The sequence below is a fragment of the Portunus trituberculatus genome, chromosome 25 (genome assembly GCF_017591435.1).
Source record: "Portunus trituberculatus isolate SZX2019 chromosome 25, ASM1759143v1, whole genome shotgun sequence".
NCBI lineage: Eukaryota > Metazoa > Arthropoda > Malacostraca > Decapoda > Portunidae > Portunus > Portunus trituberculatus.
The window spans coordinates 10848871-10871824 of record NC_059279.1 but is presented as its reverse complement, the minus strand read 5'-3'; the positions used below and the strand labels follow the sequence as shown (position 1 = coordinate 10871824).

General features: G+C 39.2%; 1 protein-coding gene across 2 annotated transcripts in view; it reads left to right on the top strand.

Annotated features, from left to right (window-relative positions):
* The first annotated feature begins 13141 nt into the window (after positions 1 to 13141).
* LOC123508961 overlaps positions 13142 to 22954 on the top strand; it is a 46993-nt gene continuing 37180 nt past the window's right edge. For both annotated transcript variants that reach the window (XM_045263036.1, XM_045263035.1), the window contains exon 1: positions 13142 to 13200. The gene's annotated coding sequence lies outside the window, so the exon portion shown is untranslated. The remainder of the gene's footprint in view (positions 13201 to 22954) is intronic.

Sequence of the window (22954 nt, the reverse complement as noted above, 5' to 3'; positions counted from 1 at the left end):
ATACATATATATGCGTTTTCTGCCCACCTCCGCCTGGGCCACACATACTCCTTACTTGCATCGCATACGTCAACTGTCTCGTGACCACTTCTGCCCTTGGTGTAGGACTACCCCTGAGACCATGGAACATTTCCTGCTTCATTGCCCACGCCTCCTCAACATACTGCATTACACACCCAGCTCTCCACCCTGGCCATCACAACACTCAACCTGCCCTTCCTCCTGGCGGCCTCAGGCGTCCACCCCTCCTGGCAACCTGCTGTCCTTTGCCTTACTTGTGCCTTCTTGAGGAAGACCGGCCAGCTACCACGCCTGTGATACCCTCACAGGACTACCCCAGGGTTCATAAGGATTCAAAAGAGGCCGCGAAACTCTATCTATCCTTATGAGCCATAGGGTAGTCCTGTGTGGGTATCACAGGCGTGGTAACTGGCCGGTCTTCCTCAAGAAGCACAAGTAAGACGAAGGACAGTAGGTTGCCAGGAGGGGTGGACGCCTGAGGCTGCCAGGAGGGAGGACAGGTTGAGTGTTCTGATGGCCAGGGCGGAGAGCCAGGGGAGCATAATGCAGTATGTTGAGAGAGCAGGCGTGGGCAACGAAGCAGGAAATATTCCATGGCCTCAGGGATAGTCCTACACCAAGGGCAGAAGTGGTCACGAGACCGACGTAGGCGATGGAAATGAGCACTGAGCATGGTGTGGCCCAGGTGGAGGTGGGCAATGGTTGATGTGCCTTGCGCTCCTTCCCGTGACTGACTGACTGTTTGAATCTTGTAATGGCGCTCATACTCCCTCGCTGATGGACCCCCCCATCCCTCACCCCCTTACTACTTGCGACCCGCGCGTCATCTGTTGGAAGCGAGGTCCCCTAATCAATTCCTCCAGCCTGCCCATTGAACCCGTATATCCTCCCTAGAATCCTTGGGATAACCTAACCAGGTAGGCAGAGGATTACCCGAGTCGTAATGGACGACAGAGGGTGTATTTTTCTCTGACGGAAGGTTTAGACTACAACAAAAACTCCAGTGAACTGTCAAGCTTTGTAAGTACCACAAGGATTTTGAGGTTTTGTTAAAGGATGGCAAACACTGGCTATAATGTAACCGTTAAAGATGAGCATGCTGTGGTTTTTTAACAACTGTATGTTTTAATGGACTTTTGATGGAAAAGCCTGATGGAAGGAAGTAAAATAATGCCATAGGGTTATAATATACGATGTTCCAACCTGTATAGATCCTGATGACCTTCCATTTGATGAGAAATTTGTGTGGGATAAGAGACGTGAAGTGAAACTGAAAGATGCAGTCTCACCTAAGCCGCAGCTTATTGCTTTGATGAAAGGGTTAGTCCCTGAGGTGTTTATTCCTTGCATTGGATATAAGAATATTTCTCTTTACAATGAAACTCCTGTTTTGTGTTATAAATGTAGTAAATGGGGTCATATGCAATATAAGCGTTACAATGATTACCACTGTACGTTCTGCGGTAAAAAAAAATCATGACTCCAGGGAATGCATTGCTAAATTGAAGGAAAATGTCAAGATTGTACCTACCTATTGTAACTGTGGTGAGAGTAATAATGCTAATTCACTGCATTGTAAAAAGAGACCTCAAGAAAACTGTCACAATAATTCTGGAGATAAGGCTAGTGAACCTACTACTACTAACCATGCACAGGCCTTAAAGGGCTCTGAGCCAGATAATGCGAGGCAGCGAAGGTTTGAGCAAAGGCAGTTAGCAGTTCAAGCATCTATACCAGTAAATGTAACAGACAGAGCTGGGCACTTCCGTACCTCGGTTCGCACCTCCGCACCTGCGGACCACCAAACGAGGTGCGGAGGTCCGAAGTGCGGAAAAGTTTTCAAAAGTGCTGAAGTAATAGATACGGAAAGGCGACATTTTAAGTCCGTACCTCCGCACCTGCACTGTGGGGAAAGACGATATTTTAAGTCCGTACCTCCGCACCTGAGACAGGTGCAGAAAGGCGAAATTTTGAATTCTTACTTCCGCACCTGAGATTTTCAAGGATAAAAATAAAATAAAAACGACAGTCCGCACTCCATAGCATTACTGTCGGCCGTTTTTGGCGGTCTGTGCTACCAGGCATATTTTCCCGCCATTTGAGTGACGTCACTCATTCAGGTTTAAGCATGCTCTCTCTCTCTCTCTCTCTCTCTCTCTCTCTCTCTCTCTCTGATGATGATGATAATAATAATAATAATAATAATAATAATGCTAAGTTACAATGACTTCCAGTTACTGCTAACCGTACATATATATATATATATATATATATATATATATATATATATATATATATATATATATATATATATATATATATATGGAGCTCTAATGTATTATTGACTTGTAATTTGTTTTATTTTTTGAGGTGCGGACTAGATTTTTCGGGCGCGCTTTAATAGTTTTGGGTACGGTACCGGAGGTGCGGAGGTGCGGTACCGAACCGAGGGAAAAAAATTTAGGCGCGGAAGTACAGGTACGGAGCAATGTCCAGGTACGGAGTACGGACTATCGGCGTTTCGAAGTCCGAAGGAGCGGTGCCGGACTACCCGATGTACAGTAACGCGCCCACCTCTGGTAACAGACCAGCGAGGTACAGTTCCTCCTACAGCACAGGCAGCCCATGTTCATGAAGATGTTTCCTTGAGAAAAGAAATTCATGATTTAAGGAACATTATGGTAGAATTACAGAAACAAATAGAAGAATTACACACGGCAATCATGAGGCCTAACTCACATGTAGATACTGCTGTGGATTCTGCTGCTGAAACTGCTATGAACAGTACTGTAGAAACTAATGGATCAAATGATAATGCTGTAGTGTTGCAGAACGAGAACAATCTCCCAGTTGTCACTAGTGAAGTGAGACACTACTGGAATTGATACGGGCCTATGTGGATAGTCCTAAGAGCAAAGTGAAATAAAAACTGGTAAAGGTTGCCACATCTGTGGGGAATAAGGTTCAGCAAAATGGAGGTTAGAAATCTGTACATACTATCATGGAATATCAGCATTTTACAGAAACGGTCTACTGATGTGCATGCCTATGTTCTTGAAAATAACATTGATGTAATAGCACTGCAGGAAGTTGGCATGAAAACAGATTGCTTGACCTTGCGAGGATATCAACGCTTTGAGCTTTCAGCTGATTTACATACTAACACGCGAGGTTTAGTCATATACGTCAAAAGCTGTATTCTTGCCACCTTACACTATGCTTATAAGGTTAATGGTACCTACAGAGGTATTGTGTGTAAACGTTCACGTTAAGGATTGTGTGGTAATTATTGTTATTATGTACATGTACATACATGCAAATATGCTAAGATCTGAAGACCTTCCTGATTGTTTATTTAGTGATAAAAGTCTCTTGGTTGGAGACCTAAATGCAAGGCATAGGAATCTAGGTAGCTTATTTGGCAGACAGAATTCCAATGGTTTTGCTCTGTGTGATATTCTTGATGCCTTTGGGAATGTACGGATATTAGGGAATGGTAAACCCACTCATGTCAAAGGTGGCAGACTTGATTATGCTCTTATTTTTAATATGAATGAAGTTCAAGCCTCTACAGATATCTTGTATGAGCTTGTGAGTGATCCTTTTGCTTTAAAGGTAACTCTTTGGCTAGATAAGATGTGTGATCCTACCACCAGGGCAAGGTATAGACTGCAGGATGGCCAGCATAGACAGTTGATTAGTAAAGTAAGTGCTTGGTACCAAGATTACAAACACACTGTGCATAATGTGGATCAGTTTTATAAAGATCTGTTGGAAGTAATCGACTGTATTTTAAGTAAGGCTAACAGTCAGCAAACTCATTCAACTAGAAGGTGTAAGTCAGCTTACTTCACTGATAAGCAAGTTAAGGGATGGAACATATTGCTTGGGAAAACAGAGTCGATGGAGTAAAAATCCATATGATATCCAGAGTAGGATAGCCATGATTCAAATCGCTAATTGTATGACGGATGTGAGACAACAAGCACATACAAGGTATTGGAATGATTTCCTAGAGAGTATATCTAAGACAAAGAATTTGACAAGCATATGGAGGGAGGTGTACAAGTTAAGGGAATAAGGAGTACAACTAAAGCCAGCGAACTTATAGAGAAGTGGACTCGTGTCTCCAGTAGAGATGTACCGATACCAAAATTTTGGCCGATTCCGATACCGATACCGATACCACCTAATTGGGCCTATACCGATACTACTACCGATACCGATAACATCGATACCGATACTACTACTTATAGTGATTACTGCACTGGACACCAGGATGAGTTGGTGGATAGCGAGCGTTATCAGATGGGAGGCTTTATTTTTGGGGATGCTGTAAGTCCTTCTGAAAACGTTTGTGAAATAGGAGCAATTCTAGAAGATTTTTGAAGCCATTTGCAAAGGTAAATTACTCAGTAATTGGAATGAATATCTTCTCAGTCTTCTGATTCTTGTCAGTTATTTTAAAGTCTTACTTCTTACTCCTTTAGCGACCGTTTGGTCTTGTGCATTTTCATTATTAATTTTATTGACGATATTTTGACGATCAAAAATATTTTTTAAATTATTAAAACTGTAAAACAGACAAAAAATATTAGCAAAAGAAACTCATTTTGTTGTGTATGTTTCTCTTTAATTAAATCTGACATCCTTTGATATTAATTCATTACGCATTAGTAGACCAATTCAGAAAAATGAGCTTTCACCTAATCTTTTCAATTAAATAGAAAAAAGTTTTGTTTATTCTAAATTTCTAGTGTATTGCTATGATCTTAAATAATTAATATGCTACAAATTATACACAATGCACATGATTACAAATCAGAATAGTTACTTTCTTAGTTATGGAATTTTTACATCCTTAGCTTAACACAAGTAACTCAAAAATTAAACTTGCATTAAAATTAATAAACGTATATAATTCGAGCTTCCACCTATTCCAGTATGATCTCTTGGAAAAGGCTAGCACTAGCACTGTTAATTATATATAAATCAAATGAGAATATGCGGTTATTTACAATAATGCATATTGCCTAACTATAAAAAAAAAAAAAAAAAAAATATATATATATATATATATATATATATATATATATATATATATATATATATATATATATATATATATACCAAATCATTTTGTTGGATTCTCGATATCTGAAGTTTGACACAGCTTTTCACCTGTGTGAACTTTGTGTTGGTGGAGGAGCAGCGTCTGACTGATAGACAGTGAGAATGCGTGGTGACTCATGACCGACCGTGTGACAGGATGCCGGAGTTCAGCCTATACGCGTTTCATACACGTCCAAGTTAGAGGTTGTGGCTTATTACCACAGAAAATAGTATTCTATGACATACGGTAATCACCACGGAAACTTAATACGCCGTACTATATTAATTTGGTATCATCAATATCTTATATCGAATATATCACTAAGTAGTAAATTCCTTTTAGGTATAGGAAGTATCGGCATTAAATAAGCCGATACCGATACCGATACCCAAAATAAGGGCCGATACCGCCGATTACGATACCGATACCAGTACATCTCGAGTCTCCAGCATTGCGAGTTTGCCCGACGATACTCAAGAATGTCTGAGAAGTTATCAGTCCGGCAGAAGACATTAGTTTGATGTACAAACTAAACTTTTAGATGATTCATGTGTACCAATCACTAAAGATGAACTCCTGCTTGTTATAAAAAAAAGGGGAAATCAACAGCTCCTTGTTGCCATGGAAAACAGTTCTTTATTGGCTTTATTCAACATGTCTTATGAGACAAGAAAGTTACCAGATCAGTGGAAGGGTGGCCTTATCTATCCCATTCCCAAAGGAGATCAAGATTACAGGTCTATATCACTAACTTCTTGCATGTGCAAAATGATGGAAAGAATTGTGTTGAACAAATTGTTGTATAAATTAAGCGATCTTATGTCTGATAATTTATTTGGTTCTATCAAAGGTAAAAGTACAACGGACTGTGTTATAAAGTGCTTGGGTAACCCCAACATTAACTGCAGAGTTTTTTGTGGATTCAAAGGGTGCATTTGACAAGGCAAACCAAGATGTTATTTTTGAAGAGTTGGTAAATAAAGGCATCAAAGGACGCCTGCTCAAATGGATTGAGGACTATTTGCTCAGACGCAGAGCAAAAGTTTCTTTTCAGGGCTTTGAATCTGAAGAAAAAAATTTTGGATTAGGCACCCCACAAGGTGGTGTTTTAAGTCCAACACTTTTCAATATATTAATGGATCGGATAGGGAGACACACTTTTCCACAAGGCACTCAAGTCTTGATTTATGCAGATGACATCCTATTACAATGTGTTAATGAAGGGATTATGACTCAGGCACTTGCTGAACTTAAATCATTGTGCTTATGTATGGGGTTAGTGGTGAATGTAGGTAAGACCAAATTTCAATCCCGAGATGTGACTGACAGTGTCCTCATGCTTAATGGACAAAGCCTTGAAAGAGTAACTAACTATAAGTACCTAGGGATGCATGTTAGCTTTAGTTCAACCCAAAGTGCTGTGAACTATGTTAAGAATATTTGTAATTTGAAAGTATTAGCTAATAATGGATGTGGGATGGATGTACCAGTATTACGGAACATGTACATTAGTACTGTTAGGTCAGTTATCGATTATGCCGCTCCTGTCCTTATATCTCTTCTACAAAAAAGCCTACAAGCTTTGGAAGTGATGCAGAATGAGGCAATGAGAAATATATTAGGATGTGCAAGGACTATTAGAATTGACATTATGAGGATGGAACTGTACCTTCCAAGTATTCATTATAGGATTAAAGAGTTGGTCGTTGTTGCTGTCATTAGGATGGCTAGAAGAGGTGATGATGTAATAATATCCTTAGTAAACACCTGCCAGAATACGCGTAGCTCTGTTAAAGTTAACAGTTATGGTAAAAAGCTGTATGCAGCACTGTATCAGTATGGTGCAGTACAATAATGTGCATCTTTGAAGAAAACTGATAGTATTACACCCTGGTTGCAGGATAAAATTATAGAGGATATTCTGCAACTGCATGGTAGGAAAGATGAACTGTGTTCTCTAGAGCTAAAGCAAATTTTCTTATCTAGAATTAATGTTTTGCCCAGATATAATGTTGTTCATATGTATTGTGATGGTTCAGTAAGTGGTGCTAAGGCTGGATGTGGTGCAGTAATTAGGGAATATTTTGAGGAGGGTGTATGTACTGATGAACATATATCTAGGAGACTTGGGGATTTTTCGGCTACTACAACCGCAAAACTACAAACTATATATGAGGGATTGCTAGTTGCATCCCTGACAGGTACAGATATTTATGTCTTTGTAGATAGTCAGAGTGCTTTGTCCTCTTTTAATAGTTTTAACGTTGAAAATAAGGTCTTGGTGTCCCATTGTAAAGTTATTGTCTTTCAGCTAAAAGATGCTGGGCACATTGTGCAATTTATGTGGATATCGTCTCATGTTGGCATTTGCCTCAATGAAACAACTGACAAGCTTGTATAGGAGGCATTAAAGAAGACTTTCACTGATTCTGAGGCCACTATGAGTCTAAGCAGAATCAATGGTGTCTTGACGAGTAGGCAGAGACAATGGGACTATGAAAATATTGGCAAACTCATGGATAGTGGAAGTGAGAGTGTGAGACACTATGTGACTTTAAAACAACACCAATGTATGCTATGGTAGAACATCCACCCGAGTTGATATTGTTGTAATGAGGCTAAGGTTAGGGTATAAGTATTGTTGGCAGTATATCACTAGTGAAGATGGCATACCCTGCAAGTTATGTAATGAAGAAAACTCTCCGTACTTTGCAACACTGTTTTTGTCCAAAAACTGAAGAGTTCAGTAACGCAACCCTGCAAGCTTGCCACTTCATAAATAATAATATTGTTACCTTCTCAGCCTTGATTATCAGCTTTGACTGGCTGCGTCAGCTTCGTTGTCAGGGTCCGGAGCACACAGGAGCACATCAACACGAGGCACACAATGGCGGGTAATGGCGGGCAACGCCGGACAGAGAAACACCAGCTTACTCACGTCCTTTACCGAGTCCTCAGTTCACAGTACATCACAGGGCAGCCTCCACACACACACACACACACACACACACACACACAGGCATTCCCAGCGGCGGGCACAACAGACCACAACAGTAGGTAGCACGTCTTAATAAACAGAGCGTGCGTCTCATCGTCTTACTTGCACGTGCTCTCTTGCCGACTCTCTCCCCCGCGCCGTGCCAACTCGCGAGGTCGCCAACACTCACAACAGTGTTACCAGATCACATTTGCAGAATTATGCTAGACTCGGTGTAAAATTATGCTAGATTAGGTAAAATTGTGCTAAAGGAGAGAAAAAATTATACCAAAATTATGCTAAACAGAAATTGGTTTATTTTATGAATTATAATTACAATACACGGTGAAATTACGTAAATCAATGGATTTCCATATAATAGCAATAAAATTTATTGCCGAGGGGATCTTCACAACTTAAGATTAAAGAAATCAAATGATAATTACCATATCTGAAATCTTGATTAACTGATCATGCAGCTAGACTGATAACATGGTTGATCCTGAAACCTGAGACACAGCTGAAGTGGCTTCACTCTCCACGACGAACACTGATCCAGCCTGGTGTGCCGCTCTAGTGTGTCCCCTTTTTTTACATTCAAAACAGATCTTGTTCCGCATGGGACAATTACGGCTGGTATGCCTTGTACTTAAGCAACGGAAGCACCTTGGGGAGTCCTGTGAAGTCGACCTACCAACCTTGTACCTCCATCCCAAACCCCGAGATGAAGGCTTGAGTGGCTCCTCCACCCGGCACACCTCCGACTGAAGCTCCATCTTGGGCTGCAGTGACTGCTTCAGTTCCTGAGCGTTAGTCTCAGCGGTTTCCATCGCCACAGCAATTTCAACAGCTTTATCTAGTGACAATTTTTTCTCAGCCAGAAGTTTTCCTTGAATTACCTCACTGTCAATGCCACACACCAAACGGTCACGTATCATTTCTTGTAACATCACTCCAAACTTACACACCGCCGACAGTTTACGTAACCGTGCCACATACTCCTGGACAGATTCACTACCAGTTTCCCTGCACGAGTTGAATCTGAAGCGCGCTACTACAGTCGAAGGCTTAGGTGCATTATGTTCCTGTAGCAGCTTCAGCAGCTCGGTGAACGATAACTCCTTCGGTTTCTTAGGGCTACAGAGAGACGCCAAGGTGCTGTACGTAGCTGCCCCGACTGAAGACAGAAATATAGCTCTCTTCACTGTACTATCCTCCAGCTTGTTAGCAAGGAAGTACTGCTCCAGCCTGTCACACCACTCCTCCCATGCAGACTTGTCAGATTCGTCAAATTCCCCGATGTGGCCAAACAGCGGCATGGTGACTAGTATCGTTTATCCTCGTCGCCACATGTAATTTAAGTCCAGGGAACGAACACAAGCAGGAGAATTCCATGCATATACTTCTAGTGTGCTTACAAACAGATGGCTGGAGCTCGACTGGCCTCCAAACTACCTTGTTGTACTTCGTACGTTACTATGGAACATTTGAACCAATTGAACAATACCCGGGACAATACAACGGAACTAACCATCCTTATAACAGTTGCCACATTAAGTACAAAATCAATAAAGATTTCATTCTATGCCTTGCTCCTCCTAGGTTCATAATCAGTCCCACTTCAACTTTGGTTGGGTGCCGACCTTCCCTGGCGCTCTTTTCGTGGCTCGCCTGTGCTAGTTGTTCCCCGCCTGGCTTGTTTGGTTTCTGTCGAGGCCTTGCCTGGCCGATGGAGTGTTTGGAGTTAGCCTTCGCTTTAAGTCTGAAGGAGGACTTAGTATTGTCTGACAATGACTCCATGCCTAATGAAGATCACTGGCCGCGACTACCTGTTAATATTTTTTTTAATCACCCTGGCATGGGTATTAGGCCATTAGTTTATATTATTTATTTTAATTTGGTATCTACATTTATTTATTTTTATTTTATTTATTTATTTTTTTTATTTATTTTTTTTCACCATTAAAGTATTGGTCATATATATATATATATATATATATATATATATATATATATATATATATATATATATATATATATATATATATATATATACATTCAGACTTTAATACACGCTTCATTCACACGGGGTTCCTAAGCTATCTCAAAACTACTGTCCTTTGTCAGGGCATGGGGGAAGGGACGAATAATTCACAAGCACACACGGTGGCTACGTAGCATTACTACGTATCATATATATATATATATATATATATATATATATATATATATATATATATATATATATATATATATATATGGAAAGGAAACACATTCACATTACATTACGCAAGTCCGAAATCAGACATTCTTTCATACTTTTATTTACATATAAACATATTGTTGAAATATTTACAATGTGTATAAATAAATAGTATAATATACACACATAAATCACAACTCTCTGATTAAGCATTTTTAGTTCATTGTGGTAATGTCCGCCCCCCCTGTACATTTTCAGTGTAATTTTTTACATTGCCTAACTAATAAACCGTTTATTATTATTATTATTATTATTACACACACACAGTCTCGAGACGTAAAAATGATCACACACAAAAAAAAATATATAAATAAATAAATAAATAAATTAAATTAAATTGATCAAAAAAATAAATAAATATTAATAAATATAAATAAATGTCTGCAGCTGTCTCGTGACAAGTGATACCACACACACACACACACACACACACGCATATATGCTGTCTGCTGTCACGTGACAGCAAAGTTCTCTCTCTCTCTCTCTCTCTCTCTCTCTGACCAATAGCGTGGCTTCATATATGTGACGTCAAATCAGCTGGGTGGAGGAGTTGCGAAGGGGGAGCCGGGAATGGAGGCGAGCGCCTTTAACTCCTTGGTATATCTGTTGATCGTTAGTAAGCTCCTCTGGCTTCTGTGTATTCAAAAATTTCAAACTTCTTGGCTTCAAAAGATCTCGTCCCAAGCTTGTGCACAGCATGCTTGTGCCTTGTAGTACTTCTGCTCTTGTACCCAGGATGCGTGGAGCGGCAGTGCTTCCATAAGTTGATGAAATCTTACCCTAGATTTTTGTCGATGTTACCCTAAATTCGAGTGTTTTACCCTAGATTGTCGAAGTAAAAAGTGTCACTTAGTCGCAGGTAACATCGTTAAATGGGAGAGATGTAGGCACCAATCGAGAAGTTAGCAACACCCTCCTTCTCCAGCTCCTCTCAAATAACCACCAATACCACCACAGTAGAACAGTGTAACATCATCACCCTCATCACCAGCATTATCATCATCAACATCACTGGCATCATCATCAACGGCCTCATTATCATCCTCATCACCCAGCACACTGTCACCAACCGACATGTCAACACACATACGAAGCTCGCCTCATCAGCACACACGCCACATACCACACAACTCCAGACAAAACACACACCTGCATGACCCTCGTCATAACAATATATATATAAAACAAATTACCTTATAGAATGGAAATGAAGTTATTCCTTATGATTATGGGAAGAGGCCACCTTCACGTAGATTCCAGCTGGTATACAATTTTAATATAGCATTACAGTCACTACTGCGGCTGTTCTGTGTGAACTCGTCCTCGCAAGTGACTGACTGTGTGTGAACTGTGATCTAACCCAGAGTATATACTCTGATCTAACCGTCCGAAGGTCCAAAACGTGTACGCGTAGTAGACGGGTGAGTGGAGACTGGGGAGAAAGGGGATGGATGGGTGGGGGGGTGAAGGGATGATACAAGTCACGGGGATGATTGTGTACATGAATCGAACATGAAAGAAAACCAGCCTGCCACCACACTGGCTCCATTCCAAGCACACCTATCCATAGGACGGCAGATTACCCTAAAATTACCCTAGTTTATGCATTACCCTAAATACTACCCTAAGAAGGGTCCAATTACCCTAGTTTAGGGTATTTTACCCTAAAATGGAAGCACTGGGAGCGTGCTCACCTCACTTCTCTGAGTAGGCAGTAAGCAGTTTTGTAAGTATGTAGTTACGTAGTACCTACGTACACTACAGCAGTGCCATGCCAGTGTGGAGCCACTGGAGCATGCTCGATTGTTCGTACTACTCCTGCTGCTCTCGTCCCCAGCCTTGTATGAAGTTTCAAGTGTGCACACCTCACTTCTCGTTCTCAACTTCTCAACTTCTCACTTTCTCAAACTATCAGTTCCTTGGTTAGGTACTTTGGTTGGTATTGAGCGCACGCACGCAGGTACACTTAGTATTCTTTAAGTAAATCTAGAAATTTTTCAATTGTTAGATCAATAACAACAGTGTCATGTGATGATGGCTAATGTAAAATAATACCCACCGAAGTGAGCTGTTCATGTTATTGCAAAAATTTATCCAGCCATCTTCTCTCAGTGACGTCTCCAGCGACGAGGAAGGACTGAATCACCAATAAGATCATTACTTTCTATGCATATCTTACCCATTGCAGTTAGGTTGGGTTAGGTCAGGTTAGGTTAGTTTAACTTAGGTTAGGTTACGTTTAGATTAGGTAAGGTTAGGTTTAGGTAGGGAAGGTTAGTGTATATTCACTGAAAACCGATAAAAACATACCAGAAAAAAAAAAAAAAAATGTTTCGTTTTACCGGAAACTCGTATATCAACAACAGACGGGAGTAAAAGGGGGGAGGGGGGTGATAAAAAAAAAAGCTGTTTCGCATTGAAAAGAAAGTGTATATTTATTCAAAACAGGTGAAAGAATTGGTTCGTTTTACCGCAAACTCGTGTTTCCTGAAGAACCGGGGTGGGAGGGGGGTAAAAAAAAAAAACTATATACAGATTTGCGACGAAAACGAAATGCATTTTCACTCAAAACAGGTCAAAATCTACCAGAAAAAAAAAAAAAAATCATCCCGAAGTGAGCCGTTCATGTTATTGTAAAAATTTACACTGGTTTCATGTTGAAACAAATGAACCAATCACCGTTATAATATATCGCGCTTGCGCATATAATGTAATTTACGCACACACGAACGTATACACCAAAACGGCATTCCTCAATCCTCAGTACCCGCCTGTTCATCGCACGTGGTGGTGCTTCGCTTCCCGCCATTGACTGTTGACACAGCAGTGAGTTTAATCTTGAAAAAAGTTAATAAATAACAATTTGCGACGGATCTGTATGGGTTCAAATTGATCAGAAGAACAAGGTCTTTAAGATGAGTAGGGTAACAAAAGCCAACTTGCTGTTCATGCTAATGTAAAATAATACCTGATGTATGTTGATGACATGCTATCCACAAGGATGAACAAGATAGCTTTCAGCTGTTTGCAACTATGCATAATCTGGCTGCTAGTGTTGTATTTCGATTAAAGTCCTTGCCAATAACTCATGACAGTCATAGACTATACAAGTGGTATGTGGTATTGTCTGACTATCTGAAGCTGGCTGCTGGATCTCGGTCTGAGGAAATGCCACTGTTCAAAACACTAGCTTATTTATTATATAGTTCATTTCATATTCATAATACTTGTTTTCGGTAATTATGGAGAAAGGTGTCTGCCTGATATTAAGTAATGGTACTGCCCTAATATAGTGATCCCTCCCGCTCTCCTCATTTTCCGGTTCCCCCTTTGCAGCTCTTTTACCCAGTTGACATGACGTGGGAATGGAAATATGATAACCATAATTAACCTAACCCTAATTGCAACCTAACCTGACCTAGTTGAGGTGACAAGCACAACTGATGTGCCTTCCTTAGAACCCTTCTGACCAATAGCGTGATTAAGTTAGGTTAGTTTGGTTATCATATTTTCATTTCCATGTCATGTCAGCTGAGTGAAAAGCTATGAAGGGGAAGCCCGGAAATGAGGAAAGTGGGAGGGACCACTATATTAAGACAGTGCCAAAGTAATTTTGAATGCATCAGTGATTATATCTTGATGCCTAGAACAAGAAAACAATCACTCATGACCCTCATCCATTTGATTAACCTGGTTGGCTATCCTTTACTGCTATGGTTTTGCCTTCAGGAAAAAAGCAAAACTTATTTATTAGCATTAACACTAAATGAATAATTTGTGAAGGAAAGTATTTTTAAGAAAAGTGTCCTAGAAATATGTTTAATTTCCAGTGGTCACTCCTTTTTCATATCACTGAGACCAGCTTTCTCCAGTAATATCTTGTTTTCTGTTGATCAACACACTTATCACAAGGATAAACTACTGTTTTCCTCCAGATCTGACAACATGTATTCTGTTCACAGACTAAGTTTAAAATATAGACAATAAGTATCCTCACTATTTTACTTTTATAAAGTTTTTTTTTCAGGACAGTGTATTATCATCTCCTATTAATGTTGAAGAGGTTACTAATAAAAAATTTTAGGGATCGTCTTATGGTATATACAGCCATGTTCCCACAATGTTGACTAGAATTAAGACATTCATTGGCGATGCAATAACAGGGTGCCTTAACACTTCTGAGGTGACAGGTTTGAGCCTATCATAGCTGAACTTGTGTCTGAAATGTGCCATTTTGTCTCACAATGACGGTTTGTAGAATACTGCCCCTGGGATTTACAATAACAGTATTTTTAGTTTATGTCACTAAGGAATATGTAAAAGTGACAACATTTGGGGTATTAGTTCTGAGTACTCATTGATCTTCATGGGATTTTACTTGTGTCATAAAACTATTTGGCTAACTAAATAAAACACAGCCATAACATCTTGATTAAAAAGAAGGATAATCATTTATAATGATGATAAAAGCAAAATGTAATCCATGTGGTGTTAGCTCTTCCTTCACAGTAACCAACCTATAATTCAGACCAATATGGGAGGAAGGCCAATCCAAATAATCCAAAAATCTGACATAGTTTTTTTTTCCCATAGTATGCATGCCTGTTACCACTAATAGTGATATTGTCTGTGATGCATTACATAAATAGGTACTATATACATGGTATGTGCACACACATCCATATATGGCATAAACACATGCACACAATTGCAGTGCAGACACACACACGGTAGCTCAGTGGTTAGAGCGCTGGTTTCACAAGCCAGAGGACCGGGGTTTGATTCCCCGGCTGGGTGGAGATATTTGGGTGTGTCTCCTTTCACGTGTAGCCCCTGTTCACCTAGCAATGAGTAGGTACGGGATGTAAATCGAGGAGTTGTGACCTTGTTGTCCCGGTGTGTGGTGTGTGCCTGGTCTCAGGCCTATCCGAAGATCGGAAATAATAAGCTCTGAGCTCGTTCCGTAGGGTAACATCTGGCTGTCTCGTCAGAGACTGCAGCAGATCAAACTGTGAAACACACACACACACACACACACACACACACACACACACACACACACACACACACACACACACACACACACACACACACACAATTACCAATGACCTATTGCCAGAGAGACATATAAACAAAATAATTGGAGAAGTATTGAACTTATTGAGGAACATAAGAGTGGCGTTCGTATATTTAGATGAAGAAATGATGAAGAAAATAATTACTGCAATGATAAGACCAAGGCTTGAATATGCAACAATACAGTGGGCTCGAACTTAAAGAAACACATAAGGAAACTAGAGAAAGTACAGAGGGCTGCAACAAAAATGGTGCCTGACTTAAGAGATTTGACTTATGAAGACAGACTGAACAGAATGCAACTTCCGACCCTGGAAAACAGAAGAGAAAGGGGAGACCTGATAGCAATATACAGAGTGATGATTGGCATGGAAAAATGGATAGGGAAGATCTGTGTATGTGGAATGAAAGAATGTCGAGAGGGCATGGGAAAAAACTAAAAATGGCCACTTATAGGAGAGATGTGAAAAAATATAGCTTCCCTCATAGAAGGGTGGAAGCATGGAATAGTTTAGACGTGGAAGTGGTCAACGCAAGGAATATTCATGATTTTAAGAAAAAGCTGGACATTAGTAGATATGGAGATGGGACAGTACGAGCATAGCTCTTTTCCCGTATGTTACAATTAGGTAAATACAATTAGGTAAATACACGTGCTTAAAGTGATTACACAGAGTGAAATGGTAAAGGCACTAAAGGAAAATGAGTATGTGGTGAGAGATATTGCTGAAAAGAAAAAAATGTGTGATCATAACAGGATTGAGGGAGGAAACTAACAGAAACTGGCAGGATAGGAGGAATAAGGAAAATGACAGTATTAAGTCTTTACTGAACAAGATCTCTGTGGAGGAAGAAGACCTATATGCTGTGGTAGAAGAAACTGAGATTGGGAGCTTTTGAGGAAGGCAAGAATAGACCATTAAAATTGAAATTAAAGTCTCAGGTGGCAGATGAGGCATTGTTGAAGAGAGCTTGGAAACTTAAGGACTCTGAGGAAACCAAAACAATTTACATAAGAAGAAATATGTCACAGAATGAGCGAATGAAAATGAAAGAGCTTGTAACTAAAGTGAAAGAGAGAAATGACGAAAGAACAGAGGAGGAAAAGACCAAGTTTTTTTGGAGGATGAGAAATGGGAGGCTAAAGAAGTGGTGGATAAAACAGACAGAATAGACATTACATGGAAGAAAGAGAATAGGAATGGAATACAAGTGACTTACATGAATATAGATGGATTTCTGTCTAAGAGGCTAGAATGTATGGATTACCTAAGAAATAACGAACCGGACATAATGTGTGTAGTGGAAACAAAGCTAAGGCCCGAAATAAAGCTAGACTGGTTTGTTGTAAAACACTACAAAGTATGGAGAAATGATAGAAAAATAAAGGAGGTGGTGGTATAATGGTTCTTACTAAGGAAGATCTGATAGTGAAGGAGGTGAACTATAGTAAGAGAAATGAGGAAGTGATAAGTATGCTTATAACAGATGGCAAGAGGGACATTAATATTATAACAGTATACATACCACCCAGAACCAATGCCTGGGAATATGAACAGTACCAAATGGTGATGAGAAATACTCTAGACAGAATGAAGCAAGAACTCATCAGAAAGGATAGAGTGATGATAGTTGGAGACTTTAATTGCAAAGAAATAGTGTGGGAAGACTACGAAGTGGTGAATGGTGGTGAGTGGGCAGAAGATTTGTTAAAGGTAGCAACAAATAACTTGATGACACAGTGGGTGAGATCACCAACAAGGTGCAGGGGACAAGATGTTGCAGCAAGGTTGGATTTGGTATTTACCAGGGGAATCTCTCTAAAAGAGGAAATTGAACATGAAAGTCCCTTGGGGAAAAGCGATCATGATGTCCTAAGCTTTGAGCTGGATACAGAATTAAGCACAAATAAGATTGTGGAATGCAGTGAAGAAAAATTAAATTATACTAGGGCAAATTATAACCATATAAGGGAGTTCTTTAATGAAATTGACTGGTCCGTGGTATACCAGGAAAGGGATATGCAATTAAAATACGATAAATTTATGGATTTGTATAACTCTGCTGTGAAAAAGTTTGTGCCATATTACAGAAAGAGGACTTTGAATAATAAACAGTGGTTTAATAGAAATTGTGAAGAAGCAAAAAAGAACAAAGAAAAGACATGGAAGAAACTTAAGAAAAACAGTGATGTATTATCAAGGGAAGGCTACAAAACAGCAAGGAATAGATATGTTGAAGTAACATAACATAAATAATAGGATAACAAAGGGCCACCAGGGCCCATCTAGGTTATCCTGTATCAGTCGCACAGCGACCTCGTCATCAGTACTTAAAGATACACTTACAAGTACATAATACATTATATACTAATTCTAAATATTTGGCCCATTAACAGGGCTAAGTCCTGCAGCAAAATCCTCTACAATTTGTGGTCCCCATACATGGGGATCATGTCTTGTTTAACTATAGTAAATTTCTTATAAAAACTATCATGCAGTGCTATACGTAATTATAAATCTAATAAATTTAAGTGCTTATCTAATCTGTTTTTAAACATTGTCAAACTAGTGCTATTTACAACCGTCTCTGGCAATGCATTCCAGAAGTCGACCACCCTATGACTAAAGAAATATTTTCTTATATCTAACCTGCAGCCTTGCTTTCTAATCTTCCTGCCATGATTTCTAGTCCTATTTCCCTCCTCTAAGGTAAAGAAAGATCTCACATCTATGTAGTTTGTATCTGAGAACATTTTAAATAACACTATCATATCCCCTCTTATATATCTCCTCTCAAATGAAAACATGTTTAATTCCTTTAATCTATCTTTATACTCCAGGCGCTTTAATGCTGGTATCATCCTAGTTGCTCTTCTCTGAACTGCTTCTAACATGTTGATATCCTGCCTATAGTGGGGTGACCAGGCCTGTATGCAATACTCTAAATGGGGCCTAACATAGGAATTATATAAGCTACGCACCACTTCCTTACTTTTATAACTAACATTTCTATTTATAAAACCCAGGATCCTATTTGCCCTATTTCTTGCTTCTAAACATTGCTTTGAAAATTTCATAGTCCTGTCTATCACTACTCCTAAATCTTTTCCTTCCTCTACTGCCTCTAGCCAACATCCCTCCATCTCATAGCTAAAGTTTGTGTTGTCTTTACCTAAATGCATAACCTGACACTTTTAGAATTAAACTCCATCTGCCACCTGTCTGCCCATGCTATCAGCCTGTCCAGGTCTCGTTGTATTCTGTAATTGTCCTTTTCACCCTGTACTGCACATGCTATCTTAGTATCATCTGCAAACTTTGATACTTTGCTACTAATTCCTATATCTAAATCGTTAATGTACACCAAGAAAAGAAGAGGTCCTAGCACTGATCCTTGGGGTACCCCACTAACCACTTCCTTTCACTCAGAAATTGCCCCATTTAATACTACTCTCTGTTTCCTATCAGAAAGCCATTCACTAATCCAATCAACTAACCTACCCCTTATCCCATGTAGTCTCAATTTGTACACTAGCCTCCTATGCGGTACCTTATCAAACGCCTTGCTAAAATCTAGATATATAACATCTATGCTATTTCCATCATCTAACTCCTTGGTAATATATTCTAAGATATCGAGCAAATTTGTAAGACAGGACCTCCCTGATCTAAAGCCATATTGGGTATCTCTAATTAATCTATTCTCATTTAAATGCACCCAAATACTACCCTTAATGATTTTCTCTAGTATCTTACATACTATACTAGTTAAACTGATCGGTCTATAATTATTCGCATCATCCTTCCTACCTTTTTTAAATATTGGAGTAACATTAGCTAACTTCCAGTCCTGAGGTATCTCAGCAAACTTAAGTGATCTTTCAAAGATTAACTTAAGTGCTTCAGAAATACTGTCTACACCCTCCTAAGTACTCTGGCATGTAGCTCATCAGGACCACTAGCTTTCCTATTGTCTAGTTCAAGAATAAATTTCCTAATAATTCCTGGTTTTATATCAATATTTTCTAAAGCTCTTAAACTACTCGTCGCACTGTTTGTAACAGGATTTCCTATTCTTTCCCTAGTAAATACTGAAGAAAATTGTTCATTCAATAATTCTACTATGTCTTCATTTTGATCCACTACTACACCATCTTTTCTGAGTGGTCCAATCCTATCCTTATTTCTTTTATCACTGACCTTGTAATAACTATATAATTTTTTGGGACCTTTACTCCCAGCTCTAGCTAGGTTTATCTCTGCCTGCCTTTTACTTTTTTTTTATAACCTTACTCAAATCATCTCTGACCTGTCTGTACCTAATCATATCTTCATCATCCCCACTTTTCTGCAACTCTCTGTATGCCCTCTTCTCTCTGATCTGGCTACCTATCTCATGAGTCCACCATAATGGCTTACTGTTTCTCTGCCTTATATCTTTGTAAGGGATACACTGCATCACTATACTCTTTACTACAACCTTAAAAATATCCCACATCTCCTGTGCAGTTTTATTTCCAAAACTATCTTCCCAGTTTACCTCTCCTAATAACTGACGTAACCTACCATAATTGCCTTTCTGATAGTTTGGAACTCTAGTCTTATGCACTATATTATCCCTACTGGAATTAATGATAAATCTAATTATATGATGGTCACTGTTTGCTAAAGTCTCTCCTACCTCAACTTCCTTTAAACAATGCTCAATATTTGTTAGTACTATGTCTAAAACCTTCCTCCCCCTAGTAGGTTTATCTACCATCTGCACTAAATAGTTATCCTGAAAACTTTCCATAAACTTATTTTCACTAGCATCTCCTACCATCCTCTCCCAGTTTACTGACTAAGATTAAAATCCCCTAAGATAATTGTCTGATTAGTACACCCCCTATTTATCTCATCTACCATAAGGTTGTCTACATCTGCTGACTGATTAGGTGGTCTATAAAAAGCTCCTACTCTAATAACCTAACTTTTATTTACTCTAACATCCAGCCATAAGGACTCTACTCTGTTATCTACCTTAATACCATTAACCTGACTGGAAATGAAGGATTTTTTTTACATAAATAACTACTCCTCCACCTATCCTACCAATTCTCTGTTGTAAATACTTAATGTATCCATCTACTTCAGATTCTTTCCTATTTTCCCTAAACTTTTCCTCATTTACCCATGCCTCTGTGACACATACAACATCTAAGTCCTCCTCAACTATATAACTAGATAACTCGTCCTTCTTGTTCCTAAGACTCCTGGCATTTACATAAAAACATTTAAGTCCTGCTACCTTCCTAGATGCTGTCTCCTTATTTGGAATCCTAATCTTATTCTCTCCTATTTGCACCTGGAAATCTTTCTAGATGCTGTCTCCTTATTTGGAATCCTAATCTTATTCTCTCCTATTTGCACCTGGAAATCTTTCCTAATCTTTTCACTATCTCTGTTTATTATCCTATCAAATTTATGTCTAGCATCTTTCTTCTGAAATGCATTTGCAACCTCACCCCCCTACACTCCATCCCAACTCCCCCCTCCAGACATCCACTCAGCACATCCACATTCCTACTCAGATGCACACCATCCCTAGCATACAAATCCCTTCGCCCATAGAACCTATCCCATACATCCACAAAGCTGACACCCACATCCTTACACATCCCTTTTACCCGAGAGAATAGCACAGAAGGAATATGAACAGAGGGTGGTGGAAAACTGTAATAGTGACCCAAAATTGTTTTACAAATTCATAAATGGAAAACTAAATAAAAGGGGGGCAATAGAAAAGGTAAAAAACGGGGAAGAAGTATGTGAAGATGCTGGAGATATAGCTGAAATTTTGAACGATAACTATTGCAAAGTGTTTACAAAGGAGGAGCATTTTATGGGAGAAAGGCCTACGGAAATTAATCAAATGCAGGACATCATGGTTACTAAGGAAGATGTAAGGAAAATTATAAGCAATCTGGATATTAATAAATCAATGGGGCCTGATGGCATATCTGGGAGGTTGCTAAAATAATGTAAGTATCAATTGTTGAACCCCGTATTTGATATTGTGGAAACCTCCATACGAACAGGATTAGTCCCGAAAGAGTGGAAAAGAGCTGACATTGTGCCTATATATAAGAATGGTAGTAGAATGGAACCGCTAAATTATAGACCAGTATCGTTGACTAGTATATTGTGCAAGGTATGTGAAGAAATAATTAAAGCTAAGTGGAGTGAGTATCTAGAAAGTGAAAACATTCTGAGTGAAAGACAGTTTGGTTTCAGAAAAGAGATCGTGTATCAATTTATTATGTTTTTATTCAAGAGTGACTGACATACTACAACATAGAGAGGGATGGGTGGATGCTGTCTACCTGGACTTGAGAAAGGCCTTTGATAAAGTACCCCACAATAGACTGATGTAGAAACTAAAGATGATTGGAGGAGTAAATGATAAACTAGCAAAATGGATGGAAAATTACTTAGTGGGAAGAGAAATGAGAACAGTGGTGAAAGGAAGGAAGTCCGAGTGGAAGAAGGTAACCAGTGGAGTTCCACAAGGGTCAGTGCTTGGTCCCATCATGTTTTTGATTTATGTTAATGATATGCCAGTAGGAATTGACAGTTACATGAACATGTTTGCGGACGATACTAAAATTATGGGGAGAGTAAAGAATGTGGAAGATTGTAACAAGTTACAGAAAGATCTTGATAAAATATATGAATGGAGTAAAGAGTGGCAGATGGAATTTAATATAGACAAGAGCCATGTTATGAAAATGGGAAGAAGTAGATACAGACCAAACAGGGATTACAGGCTGGGTGATGAGAAAATTAAAGAGACCAATGAGGAGAAAGACTTAGGAGTAACCGTGCAAAACACTTTGTCACTGGAGAAACACATTAACAAGATTTTTGGGAAAACATATAATATGCTTCAAAATATTGGCCTTGCATTCCACTACCTAGATGAAGGAATGTTGAAGAAGATATTATGTACCTTAATAAGACCCCATTTAGAATATGCAGCTTGTGTCTGGTCACCGCATATGAAGAAAAATGTGAAGAAGGTGGAAAGGGTACAGAGGCTGGCAACAAGGATGGTACCAGGACTCAGGGAGTTAGACTATGAAGAAAGACTGAAGAAACTGGGGCTGACCACATTAGAAGAGAGAAGAACAAGAGGAGACATGATAATTATGTATAAATTGGTGAACAAGATTGACATATTGGACAGAGAGTTGATAAAGGTGACCACAAGTAATCATCTCCGAGGACATGGAAAAAAGCTAATAAAAGACATCTGTCTAAATGACGTGAGAAAATACAATTTTCCGCATCGTATCATTGATAAGTGGAATAAACTGAGCAGTGATGTTGTTGACGCAGTGTGCGTCAATCAGATGAAAGAGAGACATGACAGGAATGGACAAGGAGACAGGACACAGAGAGCTTAGCTCGGGCCCTGTAATACACAAATAGGTAAATACACACACACACACACACACACA